Below are 17,090 nucleotides of genomic sequence, written 5' to 3'. Positions count from 1 at the left end.
AGTTAGTCACTTCAGACTATTCATAATAGTCATAGAGATGTACAGCACAGAAATAGACCCTTTGGTTCACTCATCCATGCCGACCAGGTATCCTAACCTGTAAAGGTGGATAAATCCACAGGACATGATCAGGTGTACCCGAGAACTCTGTGGGAAGCTAAAGAAGTGATTGCTGGGCCTCTTGTTGAGATATTTGTATCATCGATAGTCACAGGTGAGGGGCCGGAAGACTGGAGGTTGGCTAACATGGTGCCACTGTTTGAGAAGGGTGGTAAGGACAAGCCAGGGAAGTATAGACCAGTGAGCCTGACATCGGTGGTAGGCAAGTTTTTGGAGGGAATCCTGAGAGACAGAATATACCTGTAATTGGAAAGGCAAGGACTGATTAGAGATAGTCAACATGGCTTTGTGCAGGGGAAGTCATGCCTCACAAACTTGATTGAGTTTTTTGAAGAAGTAACAAAGAGGATCGATGAGGACAGAGTGGTGATCTATATGGACTTCAGTAAGGTGTTCAACAAGGTTACCCATGGGAGATTGTTTAACAAGGTTAGATCTCGCGGAATACAGGGAGAACTAGCCATTTGGATATAGAACTGGCTAAAAGATAGATGACAGAGGGTGGCAGTAGAGGGTTGTTGTTCAGACGGGAGGCCTGTGACCAGTGGAGTGCCACAAATACCAGTGCTGGGTCCTCTACTTTTTGTCATTTACATAAATGATTTGAATGTAAGCATAAGAGATACAGTTAGTAAGTTTGCAGATGACACCAAAATTGGAGGTGTAGTGGACAGCAAAGAGGGTTATCTCAGATTACAACAGGATCTTGACCAGATGGGCCAATGGGCTGAGAAGTGGCAGACGGAGTTTAATTCAGATAAATGCGAGGTGCTGCATTTTGGGAAAGCAAATCTTAGCAGGACTTATACATTTAATGGTAATGTCCTAGGGAGTGTTGCTGAACAAAGAGACCTTGGAGTGCAGGTTCATAGCTCCTTGAAAGTGGAATCGCAGGTAGATAGGATAGTGAAGAAGGCATTTAGTATGCTTCCTTTATTGGTCAGAGTATTGAGTACAGGAGTTGGGAGGTCATGTTGCGGCTGTGCAGGTCATTGGTTAGGCCACTGTTGGAATATTGCATGCAATTCTGGTCTCCTTCCTATAGGAAAGATGTTGTGAAACTTGAAAGGGTTCAGAAAAGATTTACAAGGATGTTGCCAGGGTTGGAGGATTTGAACTATAGGGAGAGACTGAACAGGCTGGGGCTGTTTTCCCTGGAGCGTTGGAGGCTGAGGGGTGACCTTATAGAGGTTTACAAAATTACATGGGTCATGGATAGGGTAAATAGGCAAAGTCTTTTCCCTGGGGTTGGGGAGTCCAGAACAAGAAGGCATAGGTTTAGGGTGAGAGGGAAAAGATATAAAAGAAACCTACAGGACAACTCTTCCACACAGAGGGTGGTACGTGTATGGAATGAGCTGCAAGAGGAAGTGGTGGAGGCTGGTACAAATGCAACATTTAAGAGGCATTTGGATGAGTATATGAATAGGAAGGGTTTGGAGGGAAATTGGCCGGGTGCTGGCAGGTGGGACTAGATTGGGTTGGGATATTTGGTCGGCATGGATGGGTTTGACAGAAGGGTCTGTTTCCATGCTGTACATCTCTATGACTCTATGACTTAGCCCATAGACCTCTAATCCTTTCCTATTCTTTCGGTAGCCTACAATTAGTTATGTATTGTCCTCCTCGTTTCTCTCGTGTATACTCCTACTGCCCTGAATGTCGGTTTGCTTGCTGAGCTGGAAGGTTCATTTCCAGACATTTCATCACCCTGCTAGGCAACATCTTCAGTGGGCCTTCCAGGCTCAAGATTTGACCTAGTAGGGTGACAAAACGTCTGGAAATTAACCGTCCAGCTCAGCGAGCAAACCTACATCCAGAACCTCAACATGAGCTACAAATCATCTCAAATCTCACTAACCCCTACTGCATTTACATTCCTCTCGGGATTCACTCAAACCCAGCTATCTGTATCTGCCATATCCCTCCTTCATTTACTTGACCAGAGCCTCAATTTCTGTAGCAGCAGGTCAGGCAGCATCCAAGGAACAGGAGAATCGACGTTTCGGGCATAAGAGACCATCTGAGAGACAAGATTTCTCCGTATTCCTGCATTAAATGGGACAAACCATACTTTTAAACATTGTCACCTAATTCTAGTCTTTCCCAAGAGGAAACTTCCTTTTAGCATCCACATCTCATTTGTTAAACAGGTGAGGTGACGATGTGGATGCTAAAAGGAAGTTTCCTCTTGGGAAAGACTAGAATTAGGTGACAATGTTTAAAAGTATGGTTTGTCCCATTTAATGCAGGAATAAGGAGAAATCTTGTCTCTCATATGGTCTCTAACCAAGGACGCAGCATTATTGAATATTTTAAGGCAAAGGTAGATAGGTTCTCGACTGACAAGGTAGTTAACAGTATTGGGTGTAGTTTGTCACATTAGTATTAATGAGCCTGGCAACAGCAACCTTTACATTGTTGTTAAGCAACAGATAGTTTTTTTTATAAGTAAAGAGAGTAACATATATAACTCATGACTGATATGAAATGGAAATATAGATCAAGATCATAATTAAATTGTCAGATTGGAACTTGCCCAGCATTTGCTGTTAGATTGATTTTTGCAATTTGCTTCTTTAATGCATGTTTCAGAACAATTTATAAGACACTGATCAAAGTATCTTGAGTAAATCACAAATAGTTGCTTGGTGGATTGACAGCTAACAGGATGAGGGTTACTTTGTAGCAGAAGACATTGAACATATGCAGAAACAGGTCAAACTGAATCTATGCACACATAACCTGGAACAAAGGACCAGCTCATCCTGGCTAAATTCGGGTTGTGGACAGTTGTGTTGATCCCAAGGATCTTGTTAACCTGAGGCTGGAAACACTGTGCCAATAGGAAAGCAACATCATTGTAAATGTAGTAGGCATGTCTGACAGAACGATATAAGAACTGGATGTGCAAGCAAATAATGGCTCCAGTTAGAAGAGAGAATAGCCAGGGCAGCTACCGAAAGCAATTACAGAATAGGATGGGTCAACAACCCAGATCTTGGATTAATGGTGCTGGAGAAGAGCACAGCAGTTCAGGCAGCATCCGAGGAGCAGCAAAATTGACGTTTTGGGCAAAAGCCCTTCATCAGGAATAAAGGCAGAGAGCTTGAAGCGTGGAGAGATAAGCTAGGGGAGGGTGGGGGTGGGGAGAAAGTAGCATGGAGTACAATAGGTGAGTGGGGGAGGGGATGAAGGTGATGGGTCAGGGAGGAGGGTGGAGTGGATAGGTGGAAAAGAAGATAGGCAGGTAGGACAAGTCATGGGGACAGTGCTGAGCTGGAAGTTTGAAACTAGAGTGAGGTGGGGGAAGGGGAAATGAGGAAACTGTTGAAGTCCACATTGATGCCCTGGGGTTGAAGTGTTCCGAGGCGGAAGATGAGGCGTTCTTCCTCCAGGCGTCTGGTGGTGAGGGAGTGGCGGTGATCTCCATGTCCTGGCAAAGTGGGAGGGGGCGCATCCGAGCAGGAAAATCTTAAAATTAAAGAAAAAGTTTGTTTTACTGATGAAACCCTAATCAGGTTTAAAAAAAGATTAAAACTGTACACATGTATTCTCTATGCCTGATGATGGGCTTTTGCCTGAAACGTTGATTTTCCTGCTCCTTGGATGCTGCCAGACCCACTGTGCTTTTCCAGCACCTATCTGATCTAAACTGGTGAAATGTTGTAGGATACAGCTCTTTGTCGATACTAGTGCTGGATTTGAATTTACAGGCACAGGTTGGTACCCGCCGCAGCAGGGTGTCGTCTAAAGCTCTGCACAATATTCTGATTTGATTTCTGAACCTTGTTTTGCTAAGGCTGTCCTTACAGCAGACAAACGCTCCACCAGTGATTCCGGGAAACAAAAGCAGTGTTGGCTGACAGTGGAACTGCAGGGCAACATCACGTGCACGGTTCGAGATCCTGCACTGGGTTGGTTCATGTGGAAAGTCCATACGGCGCATATGCATAAAGCAGTCGCGACATTGAAATGGGAATCGGAGGGGAAATCGAATCGTCAACTTTCTGTCTCCCTACCAGCTCCCGCCTTCAACCCCGTCCATTCTTGCCACCCAATGCCCCAATCTCTTACCTCTTGCCCCTGTCCAAGCACAACTGCTTCCTCGCTCACGACCCTGTAAATGTGGAAGCACATATTCAAAAGGATTAGAGTAATATGCTTGGTATCAGCAAATATAGCCCAACACAAACGGAACCTGCCGGAAAACCAGAGACAACCAAAATGCCTGAGTGAAACCAATGAATTTTAATTGACTCTACCTTTCATCTGCATCTTACTTGATCAAGTTCACATCTGACATTCTGTAAAGTTGTATTTCTTTTTGCTGATTTGGGGAGTGTGTTTGCTTTGAGAGTGGGTGGGGGGAGAGGGGTTGGTGGTGGGAGCCAGAATACATGTGTACAGTTTTAATCTTTTTTTTTAACCTGATTAGGGTTTCATCAGTAAAACAAACTTTTTCTTTAATTTAAGAAATCTGTCTGGTGAATTTTTTTCTTCAGATCTGTACACAGTCAAGTAAGGTGGGAGAATGGGGTTGAGAAACTTATCAGCCATAACTGAATGGTGGTGCAGACTCAAAGGACTGAATGACCTAATTTCTGCTCCTATGTATTATGATCTTATGGTCTTACACATTGAATTGGTAATATATGCCTTTTAATTCAAAACCCTCTGTTTTAACCAACCATAGAGTGGGAAAGAAAGGAATCAATTCATTTCTCTGTATCTGGTCATGACAGCATGGTGAGTACAAAATTCACAAACCAACATTTTTCACTCGGAGTTTCAGAGTGTATTGAAATTCTATGAGATGATCCAACATTAGTTTGTAACTATATATAGATGCTTATTGATCAAATGCATAACAGAATGTTGCATGTTCAAGTCCTAATCCAGAGACATAAACCTATAATCAAAACTGAATTTCTGAACAGTAATGCTACACAATTGGTCATGCTGTCTTTATACTGGATTAGTGGTGCTGGAAGAGCACAGCAGTTCAGGCAGCATGCTGTCTTTATGCCAAGATGTTAAAACAATCTATTTTCACAATGTTAAAAATCACACAACACCAGGTTATAGTCCAACAGATTTAATTGGAAGCACTAGCTTTCGGAGCGCTGCTCCTTCATCAGGTGGTTGTGGAGGACACAATTGTAAGGCACAGAATTTATAGCAAAGGTTTACAGTGTGATGTAACTGAAATTATACATTGAAAAATATCTTGATTGTTTGTTAAGTCTCTTATCTATTAGAATAACCATGTTAGTTTCACTTCTTTCCTATGTAAATCACAAAACACTTTTAAAAAGTTACATTCTCAGGTAGAGCAGCTAGAGGGGAGGATTTAAACTAGTAAGGTGGGGGGGCACAGGGAGATAGTGAGGAAAGATTTCAATTTGAGACTGGTACAGTTGAGAACAGAAGCGCATCAAACAGTCAGGGCAGGCAGAGACAAAGCAGAGAACAAGGTAGGACTGATAAATTAAACTGCATTTATTTCAATGCAAGGGGCCTAACAGGGAAGACAGACGAATTCAGGGCATGGTTAGGAACACTTAATTCTACAGGAAGGATAGAAAGGGAGGCAAGAGAGGAGGTGATTGGCGTTTTTGATGAGGGATAGCAATTACAGCTGTACTGTGGGAGGATATTCCCGGAAATACATCCAGGGAAGTTATTTGGGTGGAACTGAGAAATAAGAAAGAGATGATCACCTTATTGGAATTGTATTTCAGACCCCATAACAGTCAGAGGTAAATTGAGAAACAAATTTGTAAGGAGATCTCAGTTACTTGTAAGAATATTAGGGTGGTTACGGTAGGGGATTTTAACTTTCCTAACTTAGACAGGGAATGTCATAGTATTAAGGGTTTAGGTGGAGAGGAATTTGTTAAGTGCGTACAAAAAGAATTTTCTGATTCGGTATATGGATGTACCTACAAGAGAAGGTGCAAAACTTGACCTACTCTTGGGAAATAAGGCAGGGCAGGTGACTGAGGTGTCAGTGGGGGAGTACTTTGGGGCCAGCGACCATAATTCTATTAGATTTAAAATAGTGATGGAAAAGATTAGACCAGATCTAAAAGTTGAAGTTCTAAATTGGAGAAAGGCCAATTTTAACGGTATTAGGCAAGAACTTTCGAAAGCTGATGTTCGCAGGTAAAGGGACGGCTAGAAAATGGGAAACCTTCAGAAATGAGATAACAAGAATCCAGAGAAAGTATATTCCTGTGAGGGTGAAAGGAAAGGCTGGTAGGTATAGGGAATGCTGGATGACTAAAGAAATTGACGGTTTGGTTTAGAAATAGAAGGAAGCATATGTCAGGTATAGACAAGATAGATCGAGTGAATCCTTAGAAGAGTATAAAGACAGTAGGAGTATACTTAAGAAGGAAATCAGGAGGGCAAAAAGGGGACATGAGACATCTTTGGCAAATAGAGTTAAGGAGAATCCAAAGGGTTTTTACAAATACATTAGGACAAAAGGGTAACGAGGGAGAGAATAGGGCTTCTCAAAGATCAGCAAGATTGTCCTTGTGCGGAGCCGCAGAAAATGGGGGAGGTACTAAATGAGTATTTTGCATCAGTATTTACTGTGGAAAAGGACATGGAAGAAATGGAATTAGGGAAATAGATGGTGACATCTTGAAAAATGTCCATACTACAGAGGAGGACGTGCTGGATATCCTGAAACGCATATAAGTGGATAAATCCCCAGGACCTGATCAGGTGTACCCTAGAACTCTGTGGGAAGCTAGAGAAGTGATTGCTGGGCCTCTTACTGAGATATTTATATCATCAATAGTCACAGGTGAGGTGCTGGAAGACTGAAGGTTGGCTAACGTGGTGCCACTGTTTAAGAAAGGTAATAAGGACAAGCCAGGGAACTATAGACCAGTGAGCCTGACGTTGGTGGTGGGCAAGTGTTGGAGGGAATCCTGAGGGACAGGATGTACCTGTATTTGGAAAGACAAGGACTGATTAGGGATAGTCAACATGGCTTTGTGCTTGGGAAATCATGTCTCACCAACTTGGTTGAGTTTTTTGTAGAAGTAGCAAAGAGGATTGATGAGGGCAGAGCGGTAGATGTGATCTATATGGACTTCAGTAAGGCATTCGACAAGGTTCCCCATGGGAGACTGATTAGCAAGGTTAGGTTTCACAGAATACAGAAAGAACTAGCCATTTGGATACAGAACTCTCTCAGAGGTAGAAGACAGAGGGTGGTGGAGGGTTATTTTTCAGACGGGAGGCCTGTGACCAGTGGAGTGCCACAAGGATCAATGCTGGGATCACTGCTTTTTGTCATTTATATAAATGATTTGGATGTGAGCATCAGAGGCATAGTTCGTAAGTTTGCAGATGACACCAAATTGGAGGTGTAGTGTAGTGGAGGTGTACCTCAGATTGCAATGGACCTTGATCAGTTGAGCCAATGGGCTGAGAAGTGACAGATGGAGTTTAATTTAGATAAATGCGAGGTGCTGCATTTTGGGAAAGCAAATCTTATACACATACTGGTATTGCTGAACAAGGAAACCTTAGAGTGCAGGTTCATAGCTCCTTGAAAGTGGAGTCGCAGGTAGATAGGATAGTGAAGAAAGCATTTGGTATGCTTTCCTTTATCAGTCAGAGTATCGAGTACAGGAGTTGAGAGGTCATGTTGCGGCTGTACAGGACATTAGTTAGGCTGTTTTGGAATATTGCATGTAATTCTTGTCTCATTCCTATCGGAAAGATTTTGTGAAACTTGAAAGGGGTCAGAAAAGATTTACAAAGATGTTGCCAGGGTTGGAGGATTTGAGCTATAAGGAGAGGCTGAATAGGCTGGGGCTGTTTTCCCTGGAGCATTGGAGGCTGAGGGGCGTGGATAGGATGAATAGACAAAGTCTTTCCCTGGGATGGGGGAATCCAGAACTAAAGGGCATAGGTTTAGGGTGAGAGGGGAAAGATATAAAAGAGACCAAAGGGGCAACTTTTTCACGCAGAGGATAGTACGTGTATGGAATGAGCTGCCAGAGGAAGTGATGGAGGCTCATACAATTGCAGCATTTAAAAGTCATTTGGATGGGTATATGAATAGGAAGAGTTTGGAGGGATATGGGCCGGGTGCTGGCAGGTGGGACTAGAGTGGGTTGGGATATCTGGTCAGCATGGACGGGTTGGACCGAAGGGTCTGTTTCTGTGTTGTGCATCTCTATGACTCTATGACCCAGGTTCGATTTCTGCCTTGGGTGACTATCTGGGTGGAGTTCGCACGTTCTCTGCGTGGGTTTCCTCCCACAATCCAAAGATGTACAGGCTATGTGAATTGGCCATGCTAAATTCCCCACAGTGTTAGGTTCATTAGTTAGGGGTAAATATGGAGTTGGGGAATGGGTCTGGGTGGGTCACTCTTCAGTGGGTTAGTGTGGACCTGTTGGGCCAAATGTCTTGTTTCCATTCTGTTGGGAATCTAACCTAATTGTATCACCATAATTCCATGTTTTCCATGGCAAATCGACCTAGCCTGTACATCCCTAGACACTATAGGATGTTTTGGCATGACTAATCCACTAAAAACATAATTAATCTGTCCAGTGTGTTATAATATCTTGAAGTAATATTCCAGAATGAAATCCCAATTACCATAGAACACAGACAGTAACATTTTGTTTCCTTACTTAGCATTAACTGTCCAGATCTTTCTTTAAAAAAAATCATTCCTTTAGAAAAGATTAAGATCCAATAAATGCAAAAATATTGATATGGATGCACTACACATTTTAATACCAACTAACATAATTGGTTTTATTCTATAATGCATACGTCCCAATTTAGCATTAATATAATGGCAAATTCAGTCACAGAGTCACAGAAATGTACAGCACGGAAACAGACCCTTTGGTCCAACCTGTCCATGCCGACCAGGAATCCCAAGCTAATCTAGTCCCACTTGCCAGCACCTGGCCCATATCCCTCCAAACCCTTTATATTCATATACCCATCTCGATGCCCTTTTAAATGTTGCAATTGTACTAGCGTCTGACACTTCCTCTGACAGCACATTCCACACACGTACCACCCTCTGCGTGAAAAAGTTGCCCCTCAAGTCTCTTTTATATCTTTCCCCTCTCACCCTAAACCTATCCCCTCTAGTTTTGGACTCCACCCCAGGGAAAATACCTTGTCTATTTACCTTGTCTATGCCCCTCATTATTTTATAAACCTCTATAAGCTCACCCTCAGTCTCCAACTCTCCACGGAAAACAGCCCCAGCCTATTCAACCTTTCCAGAAAGCTCAAATCCTCCAATCCGAGCAACATCTTTATAAATCTTTTCTGAACCCTTTCAAGTTTCACAACATCCTTCCTATAGGAAGAAGATCGGAACTGCACACAATATTCCAAACGTGGCCTAACTGATGTCCTGTGCAGCCGCAACAGGACCTCCCAACTCCTGTACTCAATACTCTGACCAATAAGGAAAGCATACCAAATGCCTTCTTCACTATCCTGTCTACCTGTGACTCTACTTTCAAGGAGCTATGAATCTGCACTCCAAGGTCTCTTTGTTCAGCAATACTCCATAGGACCTTACCATTAAGTGTATAAGTCCTGCTAAGATTTGCTTTCCCAAAATGCAGCACCTCACATTTATCTAAATTAAACTCCTCAGCCCATTGGCCCATCTGGTCAAGATCCCATTGTAACCTGAGGTAACCTTCTTCGCTGTCCATTACACCATTTATAATCAACCATTATAAATTTATAATTTATATAAATGACAATGGTTAAGTCTTTGGAATTCCTTGCCATAGAAAGCAGTGGTGGCAAAGTCCTTGTTTACATTTAAGGTTGAGTTACATTTTTGATCAGTAAGGGAATTAAGGGTTATAGGAAAATGCAGGAAAGTGGATGCAAGAAATTTAACAGCCTACACTTCATATTTCCTGTGGCTTTATTTTAAGCAGAGTTCTGACATCCTTGCTGAATATCAATTACGAATAACTCAACAGCTGAGAACTGATCTGAAACCATAGGTGATTAAGATGAACCCAATACTTGAGCAATTATGCACATTCACTACAGCTCTCTGTGATGTGCTCCTTCCCTTAAAAAAATACTTTCAAAGCATGGTGGCAGGTGGTCAACACTACAATAATCCAATTCAAACCCTTTGCAATAAAAACACAAGTCCATTGTTCTGTTTGTTCTAATTCACTTATCGTTTGCTTGTGGAGTAATCTTTTAGTACTGATACAATTCAACACAGGAAATGGCAGTTCATGTGAAATAAAATGTCAAAACACCTGTGTTCCTCAACAACCTACCCCAGTAGAGCATCTTCTGCATTAATAAAAAAATGTTTGTATTTCACCTAGTATAAAATTAAATTAAAGAAACAATGTAGTGAAACAAAGATCATCTGATGCATGCATGTCTATTCCAGTTTTCACTACAAAGAGTCAAGACAAGATGTTGTAAATCTTTTGTATAATTCAAGCAATAGTTAGCACATCGACCAAAAAGGAAAGTCTCATTTCAGTTCAAACAAGCTAAGCCTCATTAATTATAAAAAACATTATGGAAATACTATTGTAACATGTAGAGATTCAGAAAGAAAATCACTCCTACAGAAAACTGTTAATCCTAATGGTCAGAGGGAAATAAATACCATAAAGATGAACATAAATTGAAAAGTAAACAAGCAAAGCATTTATAGCCCACATGTTAAATTACAATTTGGAGATGGGGTGTACAAAGTTAAAAAAACACATAACAGGTTTAATTGGAAGCACACTAGCTTTCGGAGCGACGCTCCTTCATCAGGTGATAGTGGAGGGCTCAATCGTAACACAGAATTTATAGCAAAAATTTACAGTGTGATGTAACTGAAATTTTACATTGAAAAATTGATTGTCTGTTAAGCCTTTCATCTGTTAGAATACAGTGATAGTTTCACTTCTTTCATGTGTATCACAAAAACTTTTTAAAAAGTTGCATTCTCGGGTTAACTGTTAACAATGGTTAACAGTTAATATGTTGAAGGTGTTAACACCTAGCTATCACCGTTGTTAACAGTTTACCCAAGAATGCAACTTTAAAAAAAAGGTTTTGTGATTGACACATGAAAGAAGTGAAACTATCACTGTATTCTAACAGATGAAAAGCTTAACAATCAATTTTTCAATGTATAATTTTAGTTACATCACACTGCAAATTTTTGCTATAAATTCTGTGTTACGATCGAGCCCTCCACTATCACCTGATGAAGGAGCGTCGCTCCGAAAGCTAGTATGCTTCCAATTAAACCTGTTGGACCATAACCTGGTGTTGTGTGATTTTTAACTATGTTAAATTACATTAGCATTGCTGAAAAAGTTCATTTGTATTAAGCTTATCAAGATAATTTTCAAATACCGCTATAAACATAAACTTTTAAAATATATTATACTACAAGAAACTGCTGTTTGGCTAGTAAGTGAACTACAAGTCATAAAGAAATTACACAAGTAAAAAGATCGGAGGCTGGGGGGTGACCTGATAGAAGTATATAAAATTATAAGGCATACAAAGGGTGGATAGTCTTTTTCACAGGGTGAAAATATCAAATACTAGGGGGCATAGGTTTAAGGTGAGGGGGGAACCTTAATGGAGATGTGCAAGGCAGTTTTTTTTTAAAAACAGATGGCTGACACATGCTGACAGAAGAAGTTTTCCTCCTCTCTACAAGAATCTCAGGGAGGCCCTCTCCCACTGACTTCATGCTCCTTTCTCCCCACTCCCACCCTCCTCTAGCTTATCTCTCCACGCTTCAGGCTCTCTGCCTTTATTCCTGATGAAGGGCTTTTGCCTGAAACGTCGATTTTGCTGCTCCTCGGATGCTGCCTAAACTGCTGTGCTCTTCCAGCACCACTAATCCAAAATCTGGTTTCCAGCATCTGCAGTCATTGTTTTTACCTACATGCTGGCAGAGGAGGTTGTTGAAGCAGATATAATAGCAATGCTTAAGAGGCAGGGAAATGGAATCTCCAATGGTCACACTAAATTCCTGAAGCTTGGATTACATTTGCTTAAAATCAATGAAGGCATGGTTGGTGTTTAAATATAATAAAGTCTTGCTATCTTTGACGTTCACAAAGTCATTAATCCACACAAATGTTCTATCCACTACATCTATATAGAATTATGCTTTTTCTGCACTTGATAACCAGCTAGTTCTGTACATTTAAATAAATCCAAAATATCACAAATGCTTGAAATCTGATCTAGAAACAGCCAATGCTGGAAAAACAAAAACAGAAATTGCTGGAAAATCTCAGCAGGTCTGGCAGAATCTTTGAAGAGAAATCAGTTAACATTTCGGGTCTGGTGATCTTTCCTGAGAACTGATGGTAGCTAGGAAAATGTCAGTTTTTTATGTAGAAGATAGTGTGGGGGAGGAGGTAAAGAGTAAACGAGAGAGAAGAACAGTTAGAAAGACAAAGGAGTGAATAATGATCTGGATAGGAGTGTGAGTAGCTGTTAATGGAGACTGTTAGTGGCTAACAATCAGTTGTATGTAATAGCAGGGTAAACAAGCAGGAGGCTGGAAGCACACAGAGGCCAGGCAGCATCAGGAAGTGGAGAAGTCAACATTTCGGGTGTAATTCTTCAGGACTGGGGGCGGGTGTCAGAGGAGCTGCAGATAAAGGGGATGGGGGACAGAGTGGTGAGGTGGGGATAGGTTAATACAGGTAGAGGGTATGGCCTGTTTGGTTGATGAGAGGAATGAATCCAATTGGTGGCTAGAGGAAGGGTTGATGAGAGGGATGGAAAGAAGGGGAGGAGTTGGGAAGGGAGTTGGCTGATGGGCATGGAGGTTATTTGAAATTGGAGTACTCAATGTTGAGTCCTCTGGGTTGTAGGCTGCCCACGTGGAAAATGAGGTGTTGTTCCTCCAATTTACGGTTGATTCATCGTGGCAATGGAGGAGGCCAAGAATGGTCATATCGGAAAGGGAGTGAAAAGGGGACGTAAAATGGGTGGTGACTGGGAGGTCAGGTCAGCCCCTGCGGGCCCAGCTGAGAGGCTCAGCGAAACATTCCCTTAGTTTACATTTGGTCTTCCTGATGTAGAGAAGACCACATCAGGAGCACCGGTTACAGAAAACTAGGTTGGTTGGAACCTCTGTCTCACCTGGAAGGACTGTTTGGGGCCTTAGATGGAGGTGAGGAGAGTGATGTGCCAGCAGGTTTTGCATCTCTTCTGGTTGCAGGGAAGGTACCTGGGGGTTCAGGGGGGTTGGTGGGGAGAATGGCACAAACTAAGGATTGGTGGAGAGAACGGTCTTCGGGAAGGCTATGTGGTAACAAGACCTGATATGGGGGGGGGGGGGGGGGTGTGGGCTAGGACACAGGAGAGTTCAAGCCCGAAAGATATTAAACTTGATATTGAATCCAGAGAATGAGATATTGTTCTTCCAGCTTATGGTGAGCTTTGCTTGAGTAATGCAGCAAGCCTCAGGCAGAGATGTTGGCCAGGGAACAGAGTAGTGTGTTAAAGTGAGAGGCAACTGGAAGCTCGGGGTAATTTTTGCGAGTGGAACATAAGTGTTCTGTGAAGTAGTCACTCAGTCTATGCTTCATTTCCCCAATGTAGAGGAAACCACATTGTGAGCAGCAAATGCAGTAGACTAGATTATGTGAAGTGCAGGTAAAGTGCTGCATCTCCTGGAAAGTATGTTTGGGCTCTTGGATACTGAGGAGGGAGGAGGTAAATGAGCAGGTATTACAAATTTGGCAATTGCAGGGGAAGGTGCCTTGGCAGTGTGGGGGTTTGTTGAGAGTGAAGGAAGAGTGGACCAGCATGTCCCAGAGGGAATGGTCCCTGAGGAAGGAGGACAAGGGAGGGGAGGGCAACATGTATCTAGTGGAATTATCTCACTGGAGGTGGCAGAAATGGTGGCTAATGATCTTCTGGATGTGGGTGTTGGAGGGACAGTAGGTAAGGACAAAGGGGACCCTATCGTTATTCAGGATGTGTAGGTTATGTGCATTAGTCAGGGGAAATGTAAAGTAATTGGATAGGTGAATGGGTCTGGGTGGGATACTCTTCGGAGGGTCACAGTGGACCTGTTGGGCCAAATGACCTGTTTCCACACTGTATGGATTCTAAATCTAAATTTTAAAATTTAAACCTTCAGTTTTTCACTGTATACTGAGGTCACTGTCTTTGGCCCTCATTATATACAATGTCCCCCAGCCATCAATTCCATTTCCTGAGTTGGCCACTGGCTGATACTGAAGCAGGGTGCTATGAAACTGACCCTCTGTAAGTTTTCAGACAAGACATATTTTCCAACAACAATCTCTTTAATATCAGCCTTGCCTATGCCCATTTGCTACTGCAATCATGTTCATTTATATTTGCTACTTCCAAATTATGTTTGGAATATCCTAAATATGCCCAATCTGTTGTCTATTAATCACAACCCTGTCATCTCGGTCCTTTCAAATATATGATGAGAACCAACAAAAAATGATGTTAATACTTGGAGCTCGAAAACCACAAAGGTTTGCGTATGAACTTCTTTTTATCTTCAAAGTTTCCTGCACACCTGATCCATCTATCCCACAAAGATGCTAACAGACCACATATTCTGAAGAAGGGTCAGTGATCGAAACATTAACTCTGCTTTCTCTTCACATATAATGCCAGACCTGCTGGGTTTCTCCAGAGATTTCTGTTTTTGTTTCACATATAAACCGATTTATGTTGCCAAATATTTGAATGGATGATTCTGAATTAGGTTACAGCTGTGCCATATTCCACAGTGGACAAACAGGAGGCTGGAAGAACACAACAAGCCAGGCAGCATCAAGAGGTGGAGACGTCAATGTTTCAGGTATACAGGATGTACATGTATTTGGAAAGGCAAGGACTGATTAGGGATAGTCAACATGGCTCACAAACTTGATTGGGTTTTTTGAAGAAGTAACAAAGAAGATTGATGAGGGCAGAATGATAGATGTGATCTATATGGACTTCAGTAAGGCATTCAACAAGGTTCCCCATGGGAAACGGATTAGCAAGGGTGGATCTCACGGAATACAGAGATAACTAGCCATTTGGATACAGAACTGGCTCAAAGACAGAGGGTGGGGGTAGCGGGATGTTTTTCAGACTGGAGGCCTGTGACCAGTGGAGTGCCACAAGGATCGGTGCTGGGTCCTCTACTTTTTGTCATTTACATAAATGATTTGGGTGCAAGCATAAGAGGTACAGTTAGTAAGTTTGCAGATGACACCAAAATTGGAGGTGTAGTGGACAGCAAAGAGGGATACCTCAGATTACAATAGTATCTTGACCAAATGGGCCAATGGGCTGAGAAGTGGCATATGGAGTTTAATTCAGATAAATGCAAGGCGCTGCATTTTGGGAAAGCAAATCATAACAGGACTTATACACTTAACGGTAAGGTCCTAGGGAGTGTTGCTGAACAAAGAGACCTTGGAGTGCAGGTTCATAGCTCCTTGAAAGTGGAATCGCAGGTAGATAGGATAGTGAAGAAGGCGTTGGTATGCTTTCTTTTATTGGTCAGAGTATTGAGTACAGGAGTTGGGAGGTCATGTTGCAGCTGTACAGGACATTGGTTAGGCCACTGTTGGAATATTGTGTGCAATTCTGGTCTCCTTCCTACTGGAAAGATGTTGTGAAACTTGAAAGGGTTCAGAAAAGACTTACATGGATGTTGCCAGGGTTGGAGGATTTGAGCTATAGGGAAAGGCTGAACAGGCTGGGGCTGTTTTCCATGGAGCGTCAGAGGCTGAGGGGTGACCTAATAGAGGTTTACAAAATTATGAGGGGCATAGATAGGATAAATTGATAAAAGTCTTTTCCCTGAGGTCGGGGAGTCCAGAACTAGAGGGCATAGGTTAGGGTGAGAGGGGAAAGATATAAAAGAGACCTAAGGGGCAACCTTTTCACACAATGGGTGGTACGTGTATGGAATGAGCTGCCAGAGGAAGTGATGGAGGCTGGTACAATTGCAACATTTAAGAGGCATTTGGATGGGTATATGAATAGGAAGGGTTTGGAGGGAAATCGGCTGGGTGCTGGCAGGGGGGTCTAGATTGGGTTGGGATATCTGGTCGGCATGGACGGGTTGGACCAAAGGGTTTGTTCCCATGCTGTACATCTCTATTACTCTATGACTCTATTACCAATATTCCTCAGTAATCTGTATTCCGGTAGCAAAAGGGGAAAACATTGGTAATACTCAGCAGCTCTGTCAATGTGTGGGGAGAAGTGAATGTTTCAGGTGTACAAAGTTAAAAATTACACAACACCAGGTTATAGTCCAATAGGTTTATTTGGAAGCACTAGCTTTCGAAGTGCTGCTTCTTCATCAGGTGGATGTGAAACAGAACCGTCAGTCACCAAAATTTACAGCAGAAGGTTACAACTATACAATGATACTTTGGAAATAGAGCCGGTCTGACTCACACCTTTCAGGCATTGTCTGACCTTTTGTTATAAAACCTTAAATTACCTTGAGAATGTGACTTAAAAGAAGTTCTGGGATTTACATATTCAAGATCCAAAAGCAGCAAATCCACTTTGAAATATGAAAGACTTAACAATCTAGGTTTGTTGAATTTATCATTGTATAATTGTAATCTTCTGCTGTAAATTTTGGTGACTGACGGTTCTGTTTCACATCCACCTGATGAAGAAGCAGCGCTTCGAAAGCTAGTGCTTCCAAGCAAATCTGTTGGACTATAACCTGGTGTTGAATCATTATTAACTTTGTCCAACCCAGTCCAACACCAGCTCCTCCAAATCATGGTTTCAGGTGTAATTCGTCCAACAACATCAGTTCTCTCCGCAGATGTTATCGTCTGCTTGACGTGTTAACTTTTGCTTGAGTTTTAGATTTTCTGAACTGTGTTTAATGCAGTAGCGTTAAGGAGAGTTTGGCTCCCCCTATTGTTCCT

Source organism: Chiloscyllium punctatum, chromosome 6 (assembly GCF_047496795.1).
Source record: "Chiloscyllium punctatum isolate Juve2018m chromosome 6, sChiPun1.3, whole genome shotgun sequence".
NCBI classification, from domain to species: domain Eukaryota; kingdom Metazoa; phylum Chordata; class Chondrichthyes; order Orectolobiformes; family Hemiscylliidae; genus Chiloscyllium; species Chiloscyllium punctatum.
Note: the sequence above shows the minus strand (reverse complement) of the source record.